We start from the raw sequence: 12,276 nt of genomic DNA, 5'->3' as shown, positions 1-12,276 counted from the left end.
CCCTTCGCCTCTGGATTTCCTAAAGCATCTAAACTGTTACTATTCACTGGCTCTTCCAACACATAGGGACTCATGAGTTTCCCTGGTTTCAGTAGAATAGGATCAATTATCAAGAAGCTTCAACAGAGATGGCTCAGGATCAGAGAGCTCCACAGTAAGGGAGTGGAGCTCAGAGCTGAGCTTTACCCTGGAACTCCAAGGCCCTGGGGGAGGCAGACAGGGCAGTGGGCTCAGGGGTACCAGCACCCGCTATTCACCAGCCTGGGGGGTCACCAGGCCTCTTGTCCCCACCCCACTTCTTGGCCACAAGAACTGTTGAGAGAAAATTCAGAGCTTGCCCTTTGCAGTGATTGGTTGTCACGATGGGCTTTCCTGGAGCCAGTGGATTGGCGAATGGGAATACATTGGTGTCTCTGGTACAGCAAGGTTTCCTGCTCTCAAATCGCTGTTTCCATTGTTCTCCCGTCTTCCTCTCTGAAAGTAAATCCTTTAAAAAGTGACTATATCGGGCCTCGCCAGAGAGCTCAGTCATTTATAGATAGGCTTGTCCTGAACTACCAATTTCTTAGCTCAGGCTGCCCTGTGAGCCCCCACTGCCCGGCTTGCTCTCTCAAGAGCAAATCATTCCGGGGGAAACTGCCTCCAATAAACAGCGCGCACCATTGAAGGGGCAGCCCTCCGTGTCGCGGCCTCAGGAAACCGGTGCCTGCTGCTCCCTAAACCGGGACTTCAGGACTGAGAAGGCACTCTCCCTGCCAAGCAGGCCTTTGCTGCGCGGAAGTCGCTTCCCCAGGAGGCAGGGTTTGCGCGGGTGAAATCAGAAGCGGCTAAAGGGAGCCTGCTGCCCCGAATCCGCTCCTGCCAGGGGGTCACAGCCAGTCACACCCCGCGGGGTCAGGGCAGCCGAAGGGCGACGGAAAAACCCTTCCCTGGGGCTGGGCAGCACCCCTGGCGCTACAAAGAGAACCGAGAGTGGAACTGCTTCTGAGAAAAAGTCCGCTGGGCGCACCTAGTCCCCAGCAGCCACAGACAAAAGGCGGAGGCCCCAGGCTGCGGAGCATCTAATGGCGCCAGGTCATTTTGTCTGAGGGCCACAGGTGAGGCTGGCTGAGAATTTCTCACCACTTCCCCCAACGGACCCACATGTTGACAATGATGATGATTTACCAGAAGAAGGAAACATCAGTTTCATGCACTATAAACCTTGTATTAAGGAAAAACGTTTTTATTTGATAAAATGTACCTACTATGTGTAGGTGTTCTTAAAGTGTGGTGTAAATATACTAAACAAACCGGCATTTCAATAAAAGGAGGTTTAACATTTTTTTAAAAAGCATATAGGGCGCTGCATTGGCATTTCCGACTGTGGGAGCCCAGCTTCGCAGTCATCTGATGAACCTGAGCAGCACCAGAAGAGGGACACCGGAAGCCAGGAGATGTGTGGTCTGCGTTGGAAACCCTCGGTCCAGGCGGCCTTGCCTCTCTTGTTGGGGAAGTTGGAACTTGCCCTGTGCACCTAACCCAAAGGCATGGATGCCCCCTTCAAAGAGATAAGAGACCAAGGAATGTTTCATGCCTTGTTGTCAATCGATAAAGAAGAAGGCCTATTGGCTTTGGGTTCAGGAATTGCTAAGACAGGCATCAAATGGCACCATTGAAATGGGCATTTCTCAAAGCTTGGCGAGATGATCTGTAGAGCCTTTAGAAGATTCGAATGCAAACTCAGGGACGCTTGTTCCAAGGCGGCGTGATTGGGAGCTTCATTGCTCCATGCTGCCAGCAAGAAGGTAGTCAGGGTCTGTGGAGGGGTGTCCTTCCAGTTGGTCAGCGGGCTGAAGGCGGGGAGCCGGCCTGCCTGAGCGAGGGGCGCCGGGCGCGTGGCGCAGTGACCGGCCCTGCCCCTCCGTCCGGCCGCCACCCCTCCTGCTCTTCCGGCCACCGCCACCGCCACCGCCAAGGCCAATGACAGCGGCTGGCCGGGTGGCTGAGCCGGAGCGAGCAAGACCCACAGTGCTGCGAGCTGCGCAGGAAGATGGGAACCTGCTGCGCTGCCCGCGCTACCGCGGCTCCATCTGCCTGCGCTCCTTCTGCCCCGGCTCCTTCTGCCGCGGCTCCCTCTCTCGGCGCTCCCTCTGCCCCGGCTCCCTCTGCCCCGGCTCCGTCTGCCCCGGCTCCCTCTGCTGGCGCTCCCTCTGCCCCGGCTCCCTCTGCTGGCGCTCCCTCTGCCCCGGCTCCCTCTGCTGGCGCTCCCTCTGCCCCGGCTCCGTCTGCCGGCGCTCCCTCTGCTGGCGCTCCCTCTGCCCCAACTCCCTCTGCTGGCGCTCCCTCTGCCCCGGCTCCGTCTGCCGGCGCTCCGTCTGCCGGCGCTCCCTCTGCCGGCGGCGCTCCCTCTGCCGGCGCTCCCTCTGCCGGCGGCGCTCCCTCTGCCGGCGCTCCCTCTGCGGCGCTCCCTCTGCCGGCGCTCCCTCTGCCCCGGCTCCGTCTGCCGGCGCTCCCTCTGCCGCGCTCGGTCTGTCGGCGCTCCCTCTGCCGGCGCTCCCTCTGCCGGCGCTCCCTCTGCCGGCGCTCCCTCTGCCGGCGCTCCCTCTGCCGGCGCTCCCTCTGCCCCGGCTCAGTCTGCCGGCGCTCCCTCTGCCGCGCTCCGTCTGTCGGCGCTCCCTCTGCCGGCGCTCCCTCTGCCGGCGCTCCGTCTGCCCCGGCTCAGTCTGCCGGCGCTCCCTCTGCCGCGCTCCGTCTGTCGGCGCTCCCTCTGCCGGCGCTCCGTCTGCCGGCGCTCCCTCTGCCGCCGCTCGGAGCGCCAGCGCCAGGACCAGATGAAGCACGAGCTCGTGTGCTAGAGAGGCGAGAGCGACCTCCCCCCCCCACACCCCCCCCGGGCCTCGCTCCTCGCCCCCAGACCCGGCCACGCTCCCTCCCGCGGCCTCGCTCCCTCCCCCCGGCTCCGGCCTCGCTCCTCCCCCCAGCCTCGGCGCCCGCTGTGACACCGCCCAGGACCGTGACAAGGTGGCGGTGGCGGCGGCTGAGGCGGAGTCCGCTAAAGAGGAGCCGCTGGTCCGCTTGTCGCTGCTGCAGGAGAAGGCGAACCAGTGCCCGCCAAGCAACACGCCGTGCGTGCGAGGGGCTGAGCCAGGCGGGCGGCCGGCAGCCTGCGGCCCATCAGGCAGACAAGCCGCTGCCCGCGCTGGAGCACATGGACAAGCAGGGCATCTGCGTGTGGACGAATTCCTGTGCGCGGAGCCGGAGCGGCAGATCAGCGAGGAAGTGCGCGCCCTGCTCGACACAGGCAAGTTCACCGACGGCCCACTGCTCAGCCAGAAGAGCGACTTCTCCAAGTACATCCGAGGCGATCAGATCCCATGGATCGAGCAAGGGCAAGGAGCCCGGCTGGGAGACCATTGGGCTGATCGTGAGCCGCAGGGAGGACCTGATCCCTGTTTGTCTGTGTATTACGTGAGGTGCATTTTCAGCCTCCGGATAGCATCACTGAGATCTCATCTTTTATTGGCCCTAAAAAGACTGAGTACTTATATAAATTAAGCAGAACTCCGTGGTCTGGACAAAATATTTAATAATAAAAGAGACTACCATTTGATTCAGGACTCATGTCCACAGTCGGCGCCCTCCCGCCACCGCCTCGGGCTCCTAAGTGTCCAGGACTGTCGCCCAGCAGTCAGCAGCCCAGCGGCTCAAAGAGGAGAGAGCACGAAGGATGCACTGCAGGCAGCCCGAGCCAAGCAGGTGCAGGCGCCACCCGGTGGGGCCCGGAGCTGGGCTGCACACTGAAGTCTGCAAGTGGTCCCAGGCCTCCGTGTCCACTGGTCCCTCTCCAGCACGGCCGTTGGGCCGCAGGGCCACCGGAAGCTGCCCCAACGTGTGCTCTGTGGGCTCAGGCGCTCCTGCGGGTACTCCTGGGATCGGCACGAATCCTGGCAAGAGGCCTGCACCAGGCTGCACTGGGCTCTCTTCCGAGGGGCTCTGGGCCTCAGCTAAGAGTGCTCGGTATCGCAGGAGGACCGAGGGCAGCTGCCAACAAGGACTGGAGAGCAGTGGCTGGTGGTCATCGCTGTGGTGGCTTGAGGACTCTGCCAGCGGCACGAGGACAGGAGGTAGCGGGTCTGGGGAGATCGGGGACCACGGAGGATGGCGCTCTGGAGCCCGGTCTGCGGAATCCCAAGCCTGCCGCAGCAGGTCGTCGTGGTCCAGGAGAAAGTGCGGCTCCATCGCAGAGATCTTGGGGCAGGAGGACATGAGCCTGGAGCTGATGCAGAGGCAAAGCCTTGGGTGCTGCCTGCAGCCTGGATATTTATGCTCTCCGGGGGGGGGGGGGGAGGGGGCGGGTGCCTAAACCAATTACTTAATCGTGTTCGAGCCCTAAATTTCAACTAAACACTCCATCGAGTCATTCAATACACAGTAAGACCCGACCCTCCCCGCCCCCAGTGCACGGACACCCGGCGGCATATCAGCCTTCATACTGGACCAATTCCTCTGCACTGACACCCGGTGGCAGATTGGCCTTTCTGCGATAAGAATACCGCTGCAGGGACATCCCAATACCGCTGCACGGACATCCGAATACCGTTGCACGGACATCCCAATACCTCTGCACGGACACCCTGGGGCAGATCGGCCTTTCTGCTGGAGGAATTCCTCTGCACTGACACCAGGTGGCAGATCAGCCTTTCTGCTGGACAAATTCCTCTGCACTGACACCCGGCGGCAGATCGGCCTTTCTGCTGGACAAATTCCTCTGCACTGACATCCGGCGGCAGATCGGCCTTTCTGCTGGAGGAATTCCTCTGCACTGTCACCCGGTGGCAGATCAGCCTTTCTGCTGGAGGAATTCCTCTGCACTGTCACCCGGTGGCAGATCAGCCTTTCTGCTGGAGGAATTCCTCTGCACTGACACCCAACGACAGATCGGCCTTTCTGCTGGACAAATTCCTCTGCACAGACACCAAGTGGCAGATCGGAGTTTCTGTTGGACGAATACCGCTGCACGGACTGCTGGACGAATAACGCTGCACCCACATTCGGCCGCAGATCGGCCTTTCTGCTGGAGGAATTCCTCTGCACCGACACCTAGCGGCAGATCAGCCTTCCGGCTATCCGTCCCTGCAAAGTAAAACATTGCTTTACTCAAGATATCGACCTAATTATGTCACTTAATTGTGTTGGAGCCTAAACAGAACGTGTAATCGTGTTCGAACCTAAACCGGACTAAACCAGACGTATAACGTGTAACGGTGTTCGAGCCCTACATGTCAACTAAACACTGGAGCAAGCAAGTCAATCAATACCCATTTAGCCCCGCCCCTCCCCGCCCCCTTCTAAACATTGGTTTCCCAAAGTCACGCGTCCTGACAGCCAACCTCTGTAAAGGGCAAGCTACTTCCTCTTTTCCCTTCACAAGCTGCCCTTAAACCCAGCCTCTGAGCTGCATGGCCGTTTTCAGATTGTCTTCCTAGGAAGGAAGGGCTCCGAATTTTCTCTCAACAGTTCTTGTGGCCAAGAAGCAGGTCGGGGACAAGAGGCCTGGTGACCCCCCAGGCTGGTGAGTAGCGGGTGCTGGTACCCCTGAGGCCACTGTCCTGTCTGCCTCCCCCAGGGCCTTGGAGTTCCAGGGTAAAGCTCAGCTCTGAGCTCCACTCCCTTAGTGTGGAGCTCTCTGATCCTGAGCCATCTCTGTTGAAGCTTCTTGATAATTCATCCTCTTCTACTGAAACCAGGAGAACTCGTGAGTGTCTGTCTGTATGTTTATGTCTCTATGTATGTATAATATGTATATGATTTTTATTTTTTATATATTTTTATTGATATCAGAGAGGTGGGGAAAGGGAGAGATAGAAATATATTGCCAGCACCGGTTTGGCTCAGTGGATAGAGCGTCGGCCTGTGGACTGAGGGGTCCCAGGTTCGATTCCGGTCAAAAGCATGTACCTGGGTTGCGGACACATCCCCGGCAGCACATGTGCAGGAGGCAGCTGATCAATGTTTCTCTCTCATCAATGTTTCTAACTCTCTATCCCTCTCCCTTCCTCTCTGTAAAAAATCAATAAAATGCATTTTAAAAAAAGAAATATCAATGGGTGTCTGTTCGCAGAGCTCAGTGAGCTCAGTTCTGTATAAATAGACACAGGGTATTGCAAGGTTTCTGGCTCACAAATCGCTGTTTCCATTGTTCTCCCGTCCTCTCTCTCTGAAAGTAAATAAATTGTTTAAAACCTGCCTCTCTCTGGCGCTGGCTAGAATGCTCATGTGTTTAGAACATACGCCGAATATAACAAAGAAGCAACAAGGAATGCACAAAGAAGTGGAAAAACAAATCGACCTTTCCCTGGCTCTCTCTCAAATTCAAGAAAAAAATTTAAAAATGACTCTATCGGATTTGATCCGGGTTTTCAGCAGAAAAAAAAGTGACTGCCTCATACCATTGTAGGGGGATGACTTCCGCTTTCTTTCTGATTTCCAAAGCATTTACGGGAAATCGGCTGTGTTGGGCCCGTTATGTTGCGCAATGTCCGCCCCGGGCATTTCCAAGCCTGGTGATCTCTGATTGGACTTCACCCCGGGACCCGTTTGGGTGTTAGCACCGCTCCGTTCCCGGGTCCGCGCTTTCAGGGCGGCAGGCTTTTGTTTGCAACTTGGTTAGTTCTGGCGCCATTAGATGCTCCGCAGCCTGGGGTCTCCGCCTTTTGTCTGTGGCTGCTGGGGACTAGGTGCGCCCAGCGGACTTTTTCTCAGAAGCGGTTTCTCTCTTGGTTTCTCTTTGTAGCGCCAGGGGTGCTGCCCAGCCCCGGGGAAGGGATTCTATGTCACCTTTCGCGCTGCCCTGACCCCGCGGGGTGTGACTGGCTGTGACCCCCTGGCAGGAGCGGATTCGGGGCAGCAGGCTCCCTTTAGCCGCTTCTGATTTCACCCGCGCAAACCCTGCCTCCTGGGGAAGCGACTTCCGCGCAGCAAAGGCCTGCTTGGCAGGGAGAGTGCCTTCTCAGTCCTGAAGTCCCGGTTTAGGGAGCAGCAGGCACCGGTTTCCTGAGGCCGCGACACGGAGGGCTGCCCCTTCAATGGTGCGCACTGTTTATTGGAGGCAGTTTCCCCCGGAATGATTTGCTCTTGAGAGAGCAAGCCGGGCAGTGGGGGCTCACAGGGCAGCCTGAGCGAAGAAATGGGTAGATCAGGACAATCCTATCTATAAATGACTGAGCTCTCTGGCCAGGCCCAAAATAGTCACTTTTTAAACTATTTACTTTCAGAGAGGAAGAAGGGAGAACTATGGAAACAGCGATTTGTGAGCAGGAAACCTCGCTATACCAGACACGGATATATTCGCTTTCCCCAACCCCCTGGCTTCAAGAAAGCCCGTCCTGACAACCAATCACTGCAAAGGGCAAGCTCTGAATTTTCTCTCAACAGTTCTTGTGGCCAAGAAGCAGGTTGGGGACAAGAGGCCTGGTGACCCCCCAGGCTGGTGAATAGCGGGTGCTGGTACCCCTGAGCCCACTGCCCTGTCTGCCTCCCCCAGGGCCTTGGAGTTCCAGGGTAAAGCTCAGCTCTGAGCTCCACTCCCTTAGTGTGGAGCTCTCTGATCCCCGGGAGTGTATGAATTTTCATGCATTAGGACTCTAGTTTTTTGTTGTTGTTGTTTGTTTGTTTTTTAAATATATTTTTTAAATGTATTTTATTTATTTTTTACAGGGAGGAAGGGAGAGAGATAGAGAGTTAGAAACATCGATGAGAGAGAAACATCAATCAGCTGCCTCCTGCACATCTCCTACTGGGAATATGCCCACAACCCAGGTACATGCCCTTGACCGGAATCGAACCTGGGACCTTTCAGTCCGCAGGCCGAAGCTCTATCCACTGAGCCAAACTGGTCTTGGCTAAATATATTTTTTTACAGAGAGGAAGGAAGAGGGATAGAGCGTTAGAAACATCGATGAGAGAGAAACATCAATCAGCTGCCTTCCGCACCCCTCCTCCCCCCCACTGGGGATGTGCCCGCAAACAAGGTACATGCCCTTGACTGGAATCAAACCTGGGACCCTTCGGTCCACAGGCCGACGCTCTATCCACTGAGCCAAACTGGTTACGGCTAGGCCTCTAGTTTTTATATAATGTCTCAGGTTTTTAGTTGTGCTTCGTGGGAGAAGTAGGAAAAAGTACACTGGCTCCATCTTCCTAGAAGGGGTAGTCTTGCATTCATTTTGCTTTTTAAAAAAAGTTGTATAAAAATATTATTTATTTTGATTCTGAGTTTTGGTCTCCTTATATTTGTCACCTCAGGCAATACCTCCTTCACATCATCCTAGTTCTGGACCTGTTTGGAAGTCCTCCTAGAGTCTGGAATACTTCTTAAAATCAATCCAAAATAAGGCAAGAAAGGAGAGAGAGCTAACACAGAACAGACAGACAAACAGAAAACGTAATAAATTTAATTCCAAATATATTAGACTAGAGGCCTGTTGCACAAAGAGATTCATGCAATAGGCCTTCCCTTCACTTGGCTGCCAGCAGCAGTTTGCCTCTGGCACCCTGGACCCAGGCCTTCGCTCTGGCCAGGCTCTGGCAGGAGCGGGCCCCAGGCCATCATGCTTTGGAGCCTATGTATGCAAATTAACCGCCATCTTTGTTGGGTTAATTTGCATACTTTCCTGATTGGCTGGTTAGGGTAGCAAAGGTATGGGCAATTTACATGTTTGTCTATTATTAGTTAAGATGACATTAAACATAATAGACTGGGGTGCTCTAATATTAAGAGGTCAATAAAAAAGGAAGATGCACAGAGATATCAAGGAGGGTTTGGTGAATTCCATGTTTTCAATAGAAATAAAAAATAGAGCCTGGCCAGTGTGATGCAGTGGTTGAGAGTCTACCTATGAACCAAGAGGTCACCGGTTGGATTCCTGGTCAGAGCACATGTCCAGGTTGTGGACTAGATCTCCAGGAGGGTGCCTGCAGGAAGCAGCCAATAGATGTTTCTATCTCTCTATCCCTCACCCGTCCTCTCTCTCTAAAAAGATCAATAAAAATGTATTTTAAAAAATAGAAGCAGCAGTCATACTTGGATCTTAATGCAGGAGTTGGGGGCTGGATTACGACGAGGGCATAGAGGGAATAAATGGTGATGGAATAAACAAACAAACAAACAAACAATCAAATAAATAATAAACATTCAAAATTATTCTGTAAAAAAAAAAAAAAGATTCTTTGACAGTAATAACATTCTGGAATTTCTCCAACTTCCAGGAAAATAGTAACCTTTCCACACCCGGATGTTATCATATTTCATATTGTTGTTGTGCCAAGATGGGCCAAGAGCTGCTGAACTTGAACACTCAAGATTCAGCCGCTGTTTAGGACCACGGTGCCGAAAAGGAAACTTCTGGACCTGGTGTCACCCTTGCTTAGCTTGCTATCCTCTGGGACTTTTGCTCCCTGGCCACTGTCCTGCCTTCTTCCCCAGCTCCACAAGATGATTGGGTGAGCCCCTCATTTGGAGTTTCCAAGCCAGCCCTCCATGACTGCTCTATGAGTCACCATCCACAAGCTGGGCAGCAACTAACTCCTCTCAAGTACATACAACCACATACTACCGTCCTGAGTCCAGCACGCTGCCTGAAGGGAGAACAGGAGGAAATAATGGCCATAATAATTTTGTCAGTTTTTTATTTGTGGCGTATTGAAAACACTGCTTGCCCCTACAAAGATCTGGACTGGCCGCATTTGGATTCACTGGGGACATCCTCAATTTTCCGTTCCTTTGGGCAGTCACAATGAAGACCTCAATTTTAATCCATAAATAGCTTAGAAATTCTAACAGGTAGCAGTGTAAACCTTATACTGGGGCATAACAATGAACACCATTTACTGAAAGCTTACCACAGAAAAGCTACTAATATAATTGCTTCCCATGTGTCACCTCATTTGCTTCCCACAAACAACACGATTTTAAAGGTAAGCAAGTTTGATGACGTTAAACAATTTGCTCAAAGTTACCCCGCTATTGCCCTGGCTGGTTTGGCTTGGTGGTTAGAGCACCAGCCTGTGGACTGAAGGGTCCCAGGTTCAATTCCAGTCAAGGGCATGTACCTTGGTTGTGGGCACATCCCCAGTGCAGAAAGCAACTGATCAATGTTTCTCTCTCATCGATGTTTCTAACTCTCTATCCCTCTCCCTTCCTCTCTGTAAAAAATCAATAAAATATATATTTAAAAAAAAAAGTTACCCCACTATTAAGTTGAACAAAGACTCAACCCAGGCTATCTTTCCAAGCGAACTTTTAATCACCACACTATCTCCTTCCCAATGTTGCCTTGAAAGATAAGAGGATATCCCGAAGGTAGCCAGAACTATTTGCCAATTCTCCTTAAGTTTGAGGAATGCATAGTAACTCCAGAGAGTATCTATACACCTAGTTATTAACTGACACAAAATCTGCATCATGAAGTTAAGAACCACATGATTTCACTGATACGTGGGACATAAAACTGAAAGCAACAAATGAACAAACAAGAAAACCAAGTAAAACTCATAGACACAGACAACAGTATGGGGGTTACCAGAGGGAAGGGGGGTGGTGGGAGTAACAAAGGGTAAAGGGAGTCATATATATGGCCACAATAGGAGACCTGACTGGGGGTGTGGTGGGCACACAATGCAATATATAGGTGATACAACATGGAATTGTACAGTTGAAACCTATATAATCTTTTTTTTTTAATATATTTTATTGAATTTTTTTTTTTTTTTTTTTTACAGAGAGGAAGGGAGAGAGATAGAGAGTTAGAAACATCGATGAGAGAGAAACATCGATCAGCTGCCTCCTGCACATCTCCTACTGGGGATATGCCCACAACCCAGGTACATGCCCTTGACCGGAATCGAACCTGGGACCTTTCAGTCCGCAGGCCGACGCTCTATCCACTGAGCCAAACCAGTTTCGGCCCTATATAATCTTATTAACCAACTAGTGGCCCAGTTCATGAAATTTGTGTGCTTGGGGGGGGGGGGGGCACCTCAGCTGATATTGCAAGAGGGCGCAGGCCAGGCCAAGGGACCCTGTCTGTGCACGATTGGGGCCAGGGAGGGATGTGGGAGATTACCCAGCCAGGGAGGGACCACAGGAGGGCTCCAGGGCATGTCCAGCACACCCCAATTGAGCAGACTCCAGCAGCAAGTTAACCTACCGGTCTACCCCCTGGTGGTCAGTGCTCGTCATAACAACTGATTGACCTACTGACTACCCCCTGGTGGCCAGTGCACGTCATAACGAGCAGATGAGCCGCCTTAGCATATCATTAGCTTTGATTGGTTGAATGGCTAACTGGACACTTAGCATAGTAGGCTTTTATTATATAAGATGTCACCCCAATAAATTTAATTTTTAAAAAATCCACAACAAAAACAACTGTGTTGAACGCTACATTCTTAGATCATCTGTCCTTGTAGGTACCTGATTACTGAATGCCTCTGGAGGAAATCACAATATCCAGCAGACGGCTATCATATAAATTCTTGCTCAGCAATGTTTACAGATCCTGTTGATGCTACTGTGATAGTACTATGTCCAAGATCCATTTCAAATCTTTTCCATTCTGTTCTGTGGTAGGAAGCTCCTAAGATTGGTCCCAATGATCATGCCTCCTACTATTTGTGCCCTGGACTGTGGGCTATACCTGATGACTTGCTTCTAACAAGTAGGATACAGGAAAGGTGATGGAACGTCACTTCTGAGATCATGTTCCAAAAAGACTTTGGCTTTTGTCGTGCTCACTCTCTTTTGCTCTTTCTAATGGAATATAGCCATCAGTCTGTATGGTGAACCCCACGTGGAGGGAATATTTGCACCGAAAACCAAAGTCTTCAGTCCAACAGCCCAGGAGGAACTGAATTCTTCCAACAATCACGTAAGTGGCGTTGGAAGCAGATCTTCCCCCAGCTGTCCCAGTTGACATCATGATCAGAACCTTGTAAAGACCTTGAAAACCCAGCCAAGTGATGGCCACATTTCCAACCCACAGAAACTGTGAAATCATAATATTGTTTCAGGCCACTACATTTTGGGGCAATTTATTACACAGCCTTAAATAACTAATACATCTTCCAATCTCAAACGTGTTCCCAACATGTACAAACCCTTCTTCTCCTAATCTCGAATTGTAATAGGTGATCTGGCCACCTGTTTCATGGAGAAAATAGTTTTTTTCTTCAGTTAGGAATTTTCTCAACTTCAAAGCAAATCTACATGCCCAAGAGCATCAATCTATTAATCCT

At 52.3% G+C, this 12,276-nt stretch overlaps 1 long non-coding RNA gene across 1 annotated transcript; it reads left to right on the top strand.

The window, feature by feature from the left end:
- Positions 1–5,599: 5,599 nt before the first annotated feature.
- On the top strand, positions 5,600–6,080 carry LOC132233713 (uncharacterized). The gene is made up of 2 exons (XR_009452696.1): positions 5,600–5,737; positions 5,824–6,080. It is a non-coding gene; the product is annotated as an uncharacterized LOC132233713 (long non-coding RNA).
- The last annotated feature ends 6,196 nt before the right edge of the window (positions 6,081–12,276 follow it).

The sequence above is a fragment of the Myotis daubentonii genome, chromosome 4, assembly GCF_963259705.1.
Source record: "Myotis daubentonii chromosome 4, mMyoDau2.1, whole genome shotgun sequence".
NCBI lineage: Eukaryota > Metazoa > Chordata > Mammalia > Chiroptera > Vespertilionidae > Myotis > Myotis daubentonii.
Note: the sequence above shows the minus strand (reverse complement) of the source record. Positions and strands in the feature narration are given on the sequence as shown.